Raw genomic sequence first — 13,586 nt, forward strand, 5'->3', positions numbered from 1 at the left:
GTGGGGCATTTTCTTCAGCAGCTAATAAAAATGTGCTCCGTAGAGGGGTTTTACATACAGTCAAAACACCGTGAAACCATACAAGGTCGTAAATAGGAGGAGCTATGGCCGGCGGACCCACAGCTGGGGCCCCAGGGCTCCCCCAGCACAAAGTAGATTCTGGCACACGACCCGCCTCCCTCAGAGTGAAACGGGGCCCCGTGAAGCCGAGAAGCCAGAGAAACACCAGCCACCGACAGAACTGAGCAGAGAGAGAGAGAACTGAACACACAGAGAGAGAACTGGACCCAGCCACGGTGACGAGGAAGGGGTGCCCAGGGATCCTTCAGAGCACTCAGAGGTGGCCGCGCTGGGGAGGACCACAGGAGCCAACAGGCCAGAGGGCAGAAGCAGAGGACACTGAACCTTCCGCCCGCACCACAGCCACACCGCCGCCGCCGTGGAGTGGAGGCAGTCTGGAGACGGTCCTGGCCCAAACCCTTCAGCCCTTCCCGTGCCCACGGAGTCAGGGATTCGTGGATCTCAAGGCCCACCAGAGAACGGGACGTACAGGACCAGGCAGGTTCTGTGTTAATCACGGGATTCATTCTGGGAAAAATGAACTCGCCTCCAGAGGACGTCCAGGAGTCGCCCCAAGTCAACACAATAAGATGACGCAGACCGGAGTTTAAACGACCATACCAAGGGGAAGAACCAGGCCCTCCCAGCATAGGTCCTTGTACTCTGTGGGCTGGTATCATCCCTTCCTGGCGCTTTGGAGACACAGGGAGGGAAAGGAGAGTTTCCGGGAAAATCTACTCCCGAGCACGTGTCACCTCAGCAGAGACTGCTGATATTCTGCACGAAGTCATCAGGGTCTTACAAACAGGGGGAGCGAACTGCAGCCCAGGTGGCCATGGGGCCCAGAGGAGGGTCAGCGGAACCTGAGAGGAGCCCCCCAACCCAGACAGGGCCAGAAGAGGAGCTCCTCCCCAGACACAGGCCACGAACTCACTGCCCGAGGAGGCACAAAGCTGGACGGCACATCCCACTGCACTGCTCGTGTGTCTCAGTAAATAAACACACGCATCACGCATAATCTAGCATCGGTGATAGAGATGTATTAGTAAAACTGTATTGTGTTTTGTGTATTAATGTCACACATAACGTGTTAATAGTCACATACGTTATACACGTGAGAGAACAATACATAGTACATGTATTGCATATATTAATAAATTACACATGTGTCTATTACGCCATCTCACACATTATTTATGTATATAGCTATGTCCACCCGTCTCTATCCATCTGTCTCACTCCAGAGTGTAGCGGCCCTCAACACATCCCTTCGTCCGCCTTCGTAAAATTCTATACGAGAAGCTCTATTCGACTGTCGTAGAGAGAGGTCCTGAGTGTGCCTGGCAGACAGCGTGTCACGAGACTTACTTCAGCCTGGATGTGTGATGTGACTCACTGCTCTGTACCCAGAAATGGGAAAGAACCTCCTGGTTTCGGTGCCATTTCTGACTTGGAAGCGCTAATGTCCCCTTCAGCAGGTGTCCAGAGAAGTCAAGTAGTGGTCAGGAGGGTCCCCATCTGTTCACTCTGCCTGCTTTCCAGATGGGTTTCTCCAACCCTCATCACACTTGACTTTCCTTTCTTGCTCCAGTTCAGACAAGACCTGGGGCATAAGATGAGACAGTGATGCCTCCTTGCTGCCCCGCCCCCCCCCCCCCCCAGGACTTCGTCTTCTCCATCCATTTCCTCCGGACAGCGTGGGACACGGGATAACGGACGCTGTAGACTGCTGCCTGCCTTCACCCCAGGAACATCAGACTGACTCCCACTTCTTCTGCCGGCCCCTCCCGCCTGTGTAAACAGGCTGGTTCACCCCACGGCAGCCACAGGGTCTAAACCGATCTCCAGTGAAAGGGAGAACAAGATCAGAGACCGCTGTGCCCGCACAAACCACTTCATGGCTAGGCCAACACTCTAAGGGAAGCATTAAAAATACACACGTTTCGAGAGGATGATTTCTTCCTCTCCATCTCTACAACAGAGCTCTAATAGTTGGTTTTCTTGCACATAATTTTTCCTAGTAATTAAAAATGATGGCACAGTATGTAAATGGCCTAAAATCTCAGTGATAGAGAGGGTGTTTGAGGCTCTTGTTTATAAATACTATCAGTTTCCTGGCAGTGAAGGAACTCAATTTACTAAGACCAGCAGAAAGCACTTATATGATAAACCTACTGTTCCGGTTTTCCTTAGAAACATTTGTAATCTACTCTATCAGGGATGGAGATTTTCTATTAAAAATATATCAACACCCTCATAAAGGCCATTTCCCCCTTGCAATTTATTCTGAGTAATAACATCCAAGCCATGAATTTGTTGACAATCAATTTTTTTGCTTCTCTATGCAATTCGGCTCAAGAGTATCTTCGGCTCAAACCCAAAATAACATTCAATTACCAGGTGTGGTGACTGCACATCCTACGATGCTCCCTGTTTTGTGGTGACATATCTACATATCACCACTGGTCCTACAGCCTGAGCCTCACGAGGGCTTGCTGTTCGACTTTAAACGGGTTTAATTGACTCCAAACACGAGAAATGTGAGTATTGAACCTCAACTACATCATGAAGAATGTCTCCGGGGTATAGACGTGTGAAAGAGTCACTTAGATGTTGATGAGGGGCGCCCTCTTGATCACGTTTTTCATCACAGAAAATACTGAAAGGCATGAAACCGGTGAGTCTAGCGGCTTGAGTAAAGAAACTCAAAGATGGGGATGCTCGAGGCTGCCTCCCGCTTCATTCTGGAAGGCTGCTGGGATGGACTGTGGTAATTAGAGCTTTTATCCGCCCTGCCCTTTCCCTTCCCCTCCCCCCCATTTCTTCCAGTAACGAAACCCCCTTGTGAGAAACTCTTTCCAACCAACGTATTTAAGACTTATGATTCAGGCTTGGTCCCTCCAGGAAACACAAGCCCCTGACCACAGTGATTACTTCAGGGACAGACACAGCCACTTGAGCCAGCGAAAGTGGTCCCCCTCCCCCAACAGGGACATGGCTGGCATCATCAGAAAGGAGACACCCTCCACGGATTGCTAGCATCATCACCGGGAAGACATGAGCCCAGGTGTGCCGGCAGCAACCTCTGACAACACATGGACAACCTACCTGAGAAGGGGAGAATTCGAAGAAGCAGATTCAGAAGGTGGAGAGGCAGAATCCTGACGTCACCGCACGTGTTCCTTGGACCTAGGCACTCCTGGATGCAAGAAACAAACGCTAAGTTAATTTGAGTTGTGTTTCTGTCGCTGGTAGCTAAAAATATCCTCACACAGACCCTGAGGACAAAATCACAACCTGTTTCTAGGCTAAACCAAAACTCTCATTTCTGCTACCCGCAACACTTCTGACACCAAATGTGTAGGCTCTACAGACCGAAAAAGGCTGATTCTAACTACCTGGCATCAGCCCAGACCCCACAGATTAAGGGCTGAGTCCCATAGGAATGCCCTCACTTCAGACACCAACCGAAAGTCTTGGCCTCTGGCATTTTTGACCAACAGACTGGCTATAAATGAAGGGTTCCCATGACCCCCTTCTCGGGTTCAATAATTTGCTAGGAACAGCTCACAGAACTCAGGAGTGTTTGACTTACTATTTGGAGGTTTACTATAAAGGATACAACTCGGGAACAGCCAAATGGATGCACAGGGCGATGTGCAAGGGGGGAGGGAGGGAGAGAGGCTTCCAATCCCTCTCTGGGCACAACTTGATATACTCAACAACACAGAAGCTTTCTGAGCCCTGTTGTTTCAGGTTCTTGTGGGGGTTCCATTATGTAGGTATGATCGATTAAATTATTAATCACTGGTGATTAGCTTAATCTCCAGCCCCTCTCCATTCCCTGGAGATCAGGGGTATGGCTCAAAGTCCTACCCCTCTAATCCCAGGCTTGGCTTCTCTGGCAACCAGCCCCATCCTCCACAGTCACCTGAATAGTATAAACTCAGGTCTGGTTGAAAGGGCTTTATGATGAATCACGGAAGATGTTCCTCTCACTCTTAAATTCTAGGGATCCTAGGAGGTCTGTGCCAAGAATTGGAGATAAAGACCAAGGATATAACTCTTATTATGTCACAATATTGTATAGGCAAATCTTGTCTGAGTCTTAAGGGTGACAACTTTCAGACCTTGGGTCGTCGGCTAATTTCAATGCAAGAAGTAAGTAAAAACAAAGATTTTATTTTTCATTTTTTGCTGTTATTTTTGTTTTTATCTTGCCTTATTGGTGTTCTAAGAATGTTAAGATATACTAGGACGAGCAACAATCGGACATAAATTGTCTCAAAAGGCATTTCTTGAGCCGAGTTCTAAGGCGGCAAGGGTTCCCAGTGACGGCGTTGGTGAACAGGACTTTGTGCTCTGTGTTTGGACATTTGTGCTTCTCTGCTGTTGTTGTCCAGGGCCTGAAATCTGTGCAGAATCAAGAAAGTGTTGGCTCATCGTCAGAATCTGACCTGCTCGGATAAGGAAAGATGGTGGCCGTGGCAAGATCGCGGTTCCTGGCGCGTGAACCATGGCTCATGGGCTATCTGGAGGCTGGTTTCTCCCAGCGCCGCTATTAATAAGATCATTGCTACATTTCCCTTTCTGACATGAATAATTTATTTGTGGCCACTCTCCCTGAAATCTTGCAAGAGGTACAACTCCTTCCTTTTTGTTTTAAGAAAGTTGCTGTGGGGGCTCTTGAGGGACAGGGGTTTAAGCAAAAAATAAACTGACAGAAATCAAATGTAGTGGTATATGTCAACTCAGCAAATGTGAATTCAGTGTTTCTTTCAAGAACGACATTATGCTGGGGGAGGGTGCAAGGGAGGAAGAGACATACAGAAATGAACCATCACCCTGTCCCCACTGAGTATGCAGTCCAGTGGATGTGAGGGAAGGAGCTTAAGCAAGAGAGGGAAGACAAACATAACCATCTAAACAGTAAGACAGCAATAAATAAATAAATAAATAAACAAACAAACAAATAAATAAATAAATAAATAAATAAATAAATAGACAGACAATAAAAATATGCCATAAGAAAAATAAAAGACAGCTAAAATACAGGGAAGCTAATATTTAATAGGGGGAAGATAGGGGTTTTTTCAGATGTACTTATATATGCATTTCCCAAAGTTTGTCCTATAAAACACTCGTCTGATGCGATGCACCTTGAAGAAAGGGTTCTACGGTCCAATATATTTCCGGGAAATGATGATTTCCATTATGTCACAATTATCCCACCTTACAAATCCCCAATATATTCTATCTTATTCAAGGCTCTGATTAGTTCTACTGAAAGGAAACTATTTAACACAATATTTCCCAAAGTTACCTGACTATAGATATGATGGGAGTTCTCTATGGAAGATATTCCAAGTCATGCTAATGTATATCACATAAGGAAAGATTCCTGATTTCATGGTGCAGACCCAGACGTTCCATAAGATTGGATTTCCTGGAAATCCCACAGATTGTTACCTCAACTGTTGGCTTCAAATTAGTTAGTAAACCTGCTTTGTTCCACCAAAAGAGAAATGAATGAATAAATGAATGAATGAATGAATGAATGAATGTCATGACCTTTGCTAAGAGATGGTGCACATTCTACTAAAATTTCAGATGTGTTTAAAATTTGACAGGGGCTATAGACAGCAAAGAATGGATATCTTCACATTTTTGTTTAAACAGAGGATTATACACACATATGTCTGTATACATATATATTTCACATGTATACATTTGTGTATAAATATCCATGTGTATTTCATCTGCCATGTGTACATATACATGTACGTGCATTTGTGTACATATCCCCTTCATGTGCTCACTGTGATCATTAAGAAGCACTTGCAAATTCATGCGGTTTTAAAAAAATTATCATCAAGATATGCTTTAACCCACTCTTCGTATTGTGAATGGCCAAGCTCTCATTTCAAAGAGGAGACAGTAGATGGAAAGGAAGGGTGAGAAGGAAGCATCAAACAAAAGACTGGGGGTCACTAGGAACGTGGCCTAAGTCGGTTTTGAGAACCAGAGGAAGGCCAAACACTGACATGATCCAGGAGCATGGGAGTGTTTATCACTTGACAATTGTTGTACATCTGTCTGTCGGTGCTGTTCTCACCTCGGGGCTGTCTCTGATCCCACGACCCTGCTCAGAAACCCCCGGACTGTCGGCACTCATTTAAGCTCTCTGGGAGGTACTGTCTTCAATGAAGACCTCTTGCTCATCATATCACCGGGGAGGGGGTTGCTCGGAATAGCCAAAATACAGATGCTGGCCTGCAGGGGATCTCCAGACAATAAACTGAAGCTTTGGAGCCTGGGATGGAGTAGGGGTCCTGATGCTCACTCCTTCGCACCTGTAGATTAAAAGCAGACGGGGAAATGGTCATAATGAAGATCAAGGAATCGGCTCCTCACCTAAAACAGGACCGGACAACGGTCTGGGCTGAGGCTGCAGGAAGCCTTCTCTCTCCGGTGCTAGACCCTGAGACTTCCTCAGAAAAGTGCAGGAGCACAGGCCAACCCAGACTCTCATCACTGCACAGAGAAAGCGCCAGAATGAGGGAGAAGGCACCTGCTCCTAGGGAAGCCCTGAGCAGTAGGAAACAGGAAGTAGGAGAGCTGGTATTAGCCACTGCGCCAGAGCCAGAGAACCTCCCAGATACAAGCAGAGCCCTTGAACCTTGCCCTTCCCCCCTCAAACGGCACAGGCATGGACAGTGGCCATCCAGCTCCCATCCTAGGTGATGCCCCCTCCCTGGAGCCCATCAGCAGGGAGAGAGGATCCAGCCTACTCCCTCCAACACCCACCTTTTGTGGGGATCTCTCTGGAGACCCAAACAAGGGGAAAAGGTTCTCATCAGCAGCATACATGCATATATATATGCATCCATCACAAGTGCAGTAAACCTGTCCCCTGTAGAATTTTATATTTAAAAGGACATAGCTCTACCTGATTGGCAAGAAAAGGATTATCTTTCATCTGGAGATGGTCATCTCCAGATAGATGGACTGGGTTACTTCTCAAGAATTATGTTTCCCTGAGCCTTGCACTGAATGTCAACAACAGTATTAGGAACTGAGCGCCCACAGAGCAGGGTCTCTGCTTTGTAGAATACACAAGAGTATTTGCACACTACATTTAGCAAAGTGGCTTAGACCGGCCAAGACATTTAGTAGAGTATAATTATGCGATCTGATGTTTGACTTATCTGCGAGCCCTCACCATATTTTGTCCCTTTTCAAGTCAGCAAGAGCTCTTCTTCTGGGTGGCTTCAGGTCACATGTTTGAGATCCATTCTTCTCCCTTGAAGTAAGTAAGCTTCATTTGCCGGTTTCATGGAATTCAAGCAGAGGATCTGAAATACAAGACAGATAGGAGTTAACTTTCTCTGAACAATTTCAAAGAAGGCTTAATGAATAACAATCAACTGGAACGAATATTTGATCGATCGACTGAGGTGATAAGCAGGAATAAAGCAAGAGCACAGACCAGAAGCCCGCGCCAGGAAGAACCCTAAAGCTATCGACAAAACAGATAGGAAATGTAAAACATTTCAATCAGTACCAACTTTGGCAGATGAGTAAACGTTTGACTAATGCATCTTATCAGTTGTAAATCAGCTTTGAACAGCCATAAGATGTCATAAGACCATCTGAAAGGAAATTGGGGCGGGGGGGGAGCCTAAGTCCAAAAAAAAAAATCATCATATTTTATGGCATTTGTACTGGAATTATTTCTAGAATAATGCAATTTCACAGCTATAATTCAAACTAGGTTTTAGTCTATTGGTTTAACTGCAGCACAGCTAAAATTTAGAAGTTTTTATAGTGCTCAATCCTACATAATGGTGGATAGAAAACTTAGAATTCAATTACAGTACAGGAGACTGTGCTCCTTTCTTCCCTTCACAATGGACTTCATTTGGAGACCTACTAAATAAATAGCAGCTTCCAAATTTCTAACCCAATGAATATACAAATGGGGTGGCTTACTAATCCAAAAGCACTATCAAGAGATGCAGAGATTATTAAATGCAGCATAGGAACATTACAAAAAAAGTAATTCTCTAAAAGAGTAACTCTTGTTCAGGTAAAATATATCCTGATCCTGACATGGTTTTAAATATATTACATGATAAGGGGCATCAGGGTGGTTCAGTCAGTTTAGCATCCAACTCTTTATTTCGGCTCAGGTCATGATCCCAGGGTTGTGGTGCTGGGCTCTGTGCTGAGTGTGGAGCCTGCTTGAGATTCTCTCTCTCCCTCTCTCTCTCCCCTTCTCCCCCACTTGCTCTCTCTCTCTCTCTCTCTCTAATAAAAATAAATATAAAAAATCTTAGGGTGCCTGGGTGGCTCATTCGGTTGAGCATCCAACTTCAACTCAGGTCACGATCTCACGGTTCTGAGTTCGAGCCCCCCATCAGGCTCTGTGCTGCCAGCTCAGAGCCTGGAACCTGCTTCAGATTCTGTGTCTCCCTCGCTCTCTGCCCCTCCCCCACTCGTGCTGTCTCTCTCTTTCAAAAATAAATAAATAGTAACAGAAAAGAATTGTTTCAAACCTTAAATATATCACATGACTAAATAATTATACAAATTCCTATAAATTAACAGGTGGCATCAGAATGAATCTAGAAAGGATCCAGCTGAGAGCTAGAGGTCTCACTTTCTATCTTGAAGAAACTGGAAGGGAGAAGAGACACTAGGCCCCCAGGATACCGGCACATCTGGACACCAAGGACAGCTATGCACTTGCAGCTACTTCCAGGGGCATCTGCTGCCCTAGAGATGGGCAACTAGTGGCTCAGTGTTTTGCTTTCTCAGAAAAAGAGAAAGGGATTACAGGGTTAATTAGAGTTCAGTTTGAGAGATTATCTAATTCAAACGTCTCAGTTTGGTCCAAGAAAATGAGATCCAAAGAAACTACCTGGCTTGCCCAAGATCAGAGAGCGAATTCTTGGCGACCTGACCTACCTAGAGCCCAGCCTCCTGATTTCCAGGCTCTGATGGCTTATCCTACACTAGAGCCAAGCATGGCCTTCTCTCCTGGGATGGGCATCCCCTTACGACAACCTTCTCTCCTCCAGGCCCTGGATGTGTTTGGCTGGCTGAGCTGGCAGGAACCACAAGAGCACCTCGCCATCACATCTGAATCTCAGAATGGGTCAGCAGTCGGTTGTGGAACAGGTCTTGACTCAGAGGATTCCACTGAGCGGTAAGTTCCAGCACGTCACGTATATTCATGTCGGTCTGGGAGTTTCTGCATACAGTGCTTTGTCAATATACATGCATTATGCATCACGCCTGCTCAGTGAGCTAGCTGGTGTGCGAAGAACCAAGGGCTGTAGCGGCACAGCTGATAACTTCAGTCACTGTGAGCCCCCCAGGCAATGACCTGTAGCCTTCGACTATGGTCTTGTCATTCCTACCCTGGGCAGTATAAAACGGATTATTTTGAAACCAAATATTTAATATTTAAGAAAGGACATACATAGCAAATATGAAATATGCAACAGATTTGTTTAGCCCATTAACAGAAGCACATTTCCTTCTTGGAGTTAGCCACACGGAGTGGGGGTTGGGGTTGGGGGTGGGATGCAGATTTATGCAAATTAGCATTGTGCCAAGAGCCTTGATTTATTTCAAAACCATAAAGATTCCATTGCTCTTGGTAAACCTTAGAGATTTTCTTTAAAGGAATCATTTGTTTGCTATTGTACTGAACGATGCTTTATCGTGTGTGTGTGTGTGTGTGTGTGTGTGTGTGTGTTACACACACTTTAATTTAGTCTTATAGCCTCTCGTCCTCGCTATCGATTTTTATTAGTTTGGTTTCCTATGTATTCAAAGAGATTTGTAAGTCAAATCCACTTTCTGTTTTTAAGGATGCTTTATGTTTTAGGAATTAAATAACGCATTTTTATTTTTTAATTGTTATGTCACGCTGTGCTCACCGCAAGTGTATCTGCCACCTGCCCCCATACAACACTATTCCAACACCATTGACTTTCTTCCTTCTGTTGTACCTTTCACCTCCGTGACTTATTCATCCCATAACTGGAAGCCTGTATCTCCCTCTCCCCTTCACCCATGCCCCCATTATTAAAATACTGTACTGTTAAATGAGTTTTTAAAACGTAAACTAGATACTATACCAACCGTTTAAAAGGGAAAAGGGATTATCACAAGTGTGTTTGCATCCCACTCAAATCAAGTATGTGCAATGAACTCCGTGGCAGAGTGTTCCGGGACGGAGCAGTAGAGAAAAGCTACCTGTGGTACCGAGAGATTGCCACTGGCTTTCTCATGATCCCCAAGTAGGGTCACGTTCCTTGCAAATTCTGAGGGCTGACTGACGCAGCAGGCATGATGACGGCTGCCACCAGCAGGGAATCCAGCTGACATGCCAGCTGCGCTCATTCGAGGCCGGGGCCTGTGCGAGGCTTCCTCTCACTGCTGACGGCATTTCTTCTCCTTGGCCAGGAAGTTTTGTCCGTGGTGGGTCATTTTCTCAGATACATGGATCCGATAAGGGTAAATAAGCTGTGAGTTCTTTGGTTCTGTGTAGCAGACCCTTTTTTTAAATCTGTGGTTAGCACCGAATCCTAGTACCTGGGGTCAGATTCCTAGTTCCGGGGGTCAGAGAAGTGAGTAACTAACTTTACCAAATTGCTGGTGCTCTGGAAATCAGGCAATGGTAGAAACCTAACCACTAGCCCCTTAGGCAAGATACCCGGGGAGAATATGTTTTCATAAGGAGGTTAGGCATCAGACTTTGTTTTTGTTTTTTCTTCCTAATCAAATGAATGAATGTCCCAGGGCTCTACGCTGAAGTCGACCAACACACCAACATAAAAGAAATGAAAACACCCGAAGGTGTTTCACATCCTGCCAGCTGGGTTGATATTGTCTCGAGGCCCCAGTAACTCCTGCCTCTGCACTTGTCCTACGGCACCTGGGGAGCACATCTAGGGAGCACCCATGGGTGTCCTACGGCAGGTGAGCCACTCTGGAACCCACAGCCCACCCCACCGGCCCTCACTTGAATGGGCTCCTCTCATCTTCAGGGGGCTTCAGAGAAATTCAGAAGGTGTCACTGAACACTACAGAGGAAAGCAAAGCTTCCTAGAAAAGTATGGATGTGAGCTGGACCTCAAAACACGGTGCATAAAATGACCTCACTTACTGTAGATCAGTGTTCCTCAACCTGCTTTTCATCATCACCTCTCCACCCACAAGGAGCCTTTTTAGCTTTTTCCTAATCGCCCTTCCCCAAGACATTTTAGTGCCTGTATCTCTGGTTATGCACCTTGACCCTGTAAAAGGTCCACAAACCATTGTAATATCTACGATTTTTTTCACTCCCCACCTTAAGAATCAATTTTTGCCTCCTGGGGGGTAAGTATCACTGTAGAGAATGCACATCACATGTGTTTCCCTTGTATAAATGATGATATTCTTCTGATACCCTACCGTGGGTAGTCAAATTCCCCTTTAAGAGAGATCTTTTTCAGTGTGGGTTACTTAAGAGAATGTGTGAATCCTCTTAGGGGAAAAATGGAAGTCCCCCAACAAATGAGCCTTGAGTTGGCAAAAGAGGAGATAGTTCATCTCCGCCATTCTTTGCTTTTTAGATCTAGATGCCAAGGAGTCCAGATGTCTTAGAAGGCTGGGAGGCGGCCCCTAACTCATGGAGAGAAGCTGAGCAGCAGAAAGGACAACCTTCTTGGAGCAGGCATTCCCCAGAGATGGGAAACACCGTTTGGTGAGCTGGATCATTATTTTACATCACTCTGTACCTACCCACATTCACTGTCTCTGAATTTGTGAGCCAGCAAGAGTAGGAAAGTGAGCCGAGGGGGTAAGTCAGGAGAGCGGGCCCGTCAGGACACGTTCAGTGGAATCAGTGAGGGCCACTCACTCCTTTTCCTGGAGTAGTATAGACAGCTTCATAAAGGAGACGGCAACCAAACACTGCCTATGTCTCAATGTTGCATACAACCGTAGCAAGTGCTTACATCCTTGACCTTAACTAAACCAAACGGGCCTCCTCCTCCCTTTACTTATTCCCTCAACAAATATTTTGAGTGCCAAGTATCTGTGAATACTGTGAAAAATGCAAAAGTCAAGAGGGATCCACTTTTCCCCCCGAAGAGCCTACAGCCCACAGGGAACGTTCAGATGATCGGATTAGTAGAATTGGTGGGTAGTGCAAGGTTCCCTGGAGTATTTGCTCCAGCTCCCCATATTGCAACACCCCCCCCCCCCCCGAGACATTCACTGGTTGTTGTTCTTCGAGGATGAACTCACTCTTTGGGGGACTTCATTTCGTTTGTACTTCCAAATCCATTGTTTTTCAGGAGCATAACCAGGTGTCTTAAAGTCAAGCTGCTACCTAAATTAAGCCCTCTTTCCTCATTGCACTCTCCCCACAAAATCAGTGATTACAATCAAAGAAACAATTACCTTTCACAAGATTTGCTTTTAATTAACCTGGCTGTACCTCCTTGAAAATGCCACTACTAAGAACACATCTAATGAGTCCTCCTGCCGTGGTAGTTGCAAGAACAGACAGACAATAAGCAAATGGCCTGATGGTGGTTCCTTCATCCTCCACACTTTAAATCACAAGAGACTCAAGTCTGCACACGGGATCCCAGGAACTGGGCCTTGCTCCAGACAGCTTTTGAGGACACGGGGTTGTTCGGATAACAGGAGAGAGGGGGCTAGTCCTGTGAGATGGAAATGCTCCTTGGGAAGAGCTGAGACTTTTTTCCTGGCTTGTTCTTAAAAGTATTATGTCAGCTTCATAAGGTGTTGTCATGACATTCTCCCAATCTGTTGACCTTTTCACATCATTAGAACAAACCTGAGTCAATAGATCCCCTCGAGCCGGCCTCCACAGCCAACCTTAGCCACGCGGCCGCCGAGCACAAGCCTGCTAAATCTGCTTGTTCTGATTAGAAGCTACGGAGGTGGGCACAGTGGCTAGCCTCCTGAATGATTCTTCGAGAAACCCAATTCTGAAAGTCCTTTTTTTTTTCCTACAGAAGCTTACCTACTGAGCACTCCTACATTGTCAACACATCTCTCCAGCAGGAGACCTGCGCTTTAACAGGTTGTCCTAAACATCAGACACCATAGCCTCCTCCAATGACCATCACCGAGTTGCAATCCTCTCTTGTAGTAGAATTCTTAGACATCCCTACCTTATCAGTAGAATGGCAGTAGTGTGTAGAGCAGGAAGAATTTGGGCTGCAAGTGTGTTTCCCTAGTATGGTTCTCAGCTTCCATAATTCTAGGCAACTATGCTGGGAAATTTTCCTGGAAGATTAACCATTAACTTTACCCTTTATCCTTGGCAGATCCAACACTGTGTATCAGCCCGGCCTCTAACACTGGAGACTGATTTCCTTTTGAACATTCTGAATGCTTGAGCCCTCCCAGGGCAGTTGCTGGGTTTCAGAACTTGACTCGGGGTGGCTGGGTGGTTCAGTTGGTCCAGCTCTTGATTTCAGCTCAGGTCATGA

At 45.9% G+C, this 13,586-nt stretch overlaps 1 protein-coding gene across 3 annotated transcripts in view; it reads right to left on the minus strand.

The window, feature by feature from the left end:
* ATPSCKMT (ATP synthase c subunit lysine N-methyltransferase) overlaps window positions 1-13,586 on the minus strand; it is a 245,604-nt gene that overhangs the window by 37,624 nt on the left and 194,394 nt on the right. For all 3 annotated transcript variants that reach the window (XR_005796338.1, XR_005796326.1, XR_005796332.1), the window contains exons 5-6: window positions 7,283-7,415; window positions 3,169-3,259 (exon numbers count right to left, since the gene is read on the minus strand). The gene's annotated coding sequence lies outside the window, so the exon portion shown is untranslated. The remainder of the gene's footprint in view (window positions 1-3,168; window positions 3,260-7,282; window positions 7,416-13,586) is intronic.

Source organism: Herpailurus yagouaroundi, unplaced genomic scaffold (genome assembly GCF_014898765.1).
Source record: "Herpailurus yagouaroundi ecotype Mexico unplaced genomic scaffold, PumYag 29, whole genome shotgun sequence".
NCBI classification, from domain to species: domain Eukaryota; kingdom Metazoa; phylum Chordata; class Mammalia; order Carnivora; family Felidae; genus Herpailurus; species Herpailurus yagouaroundi.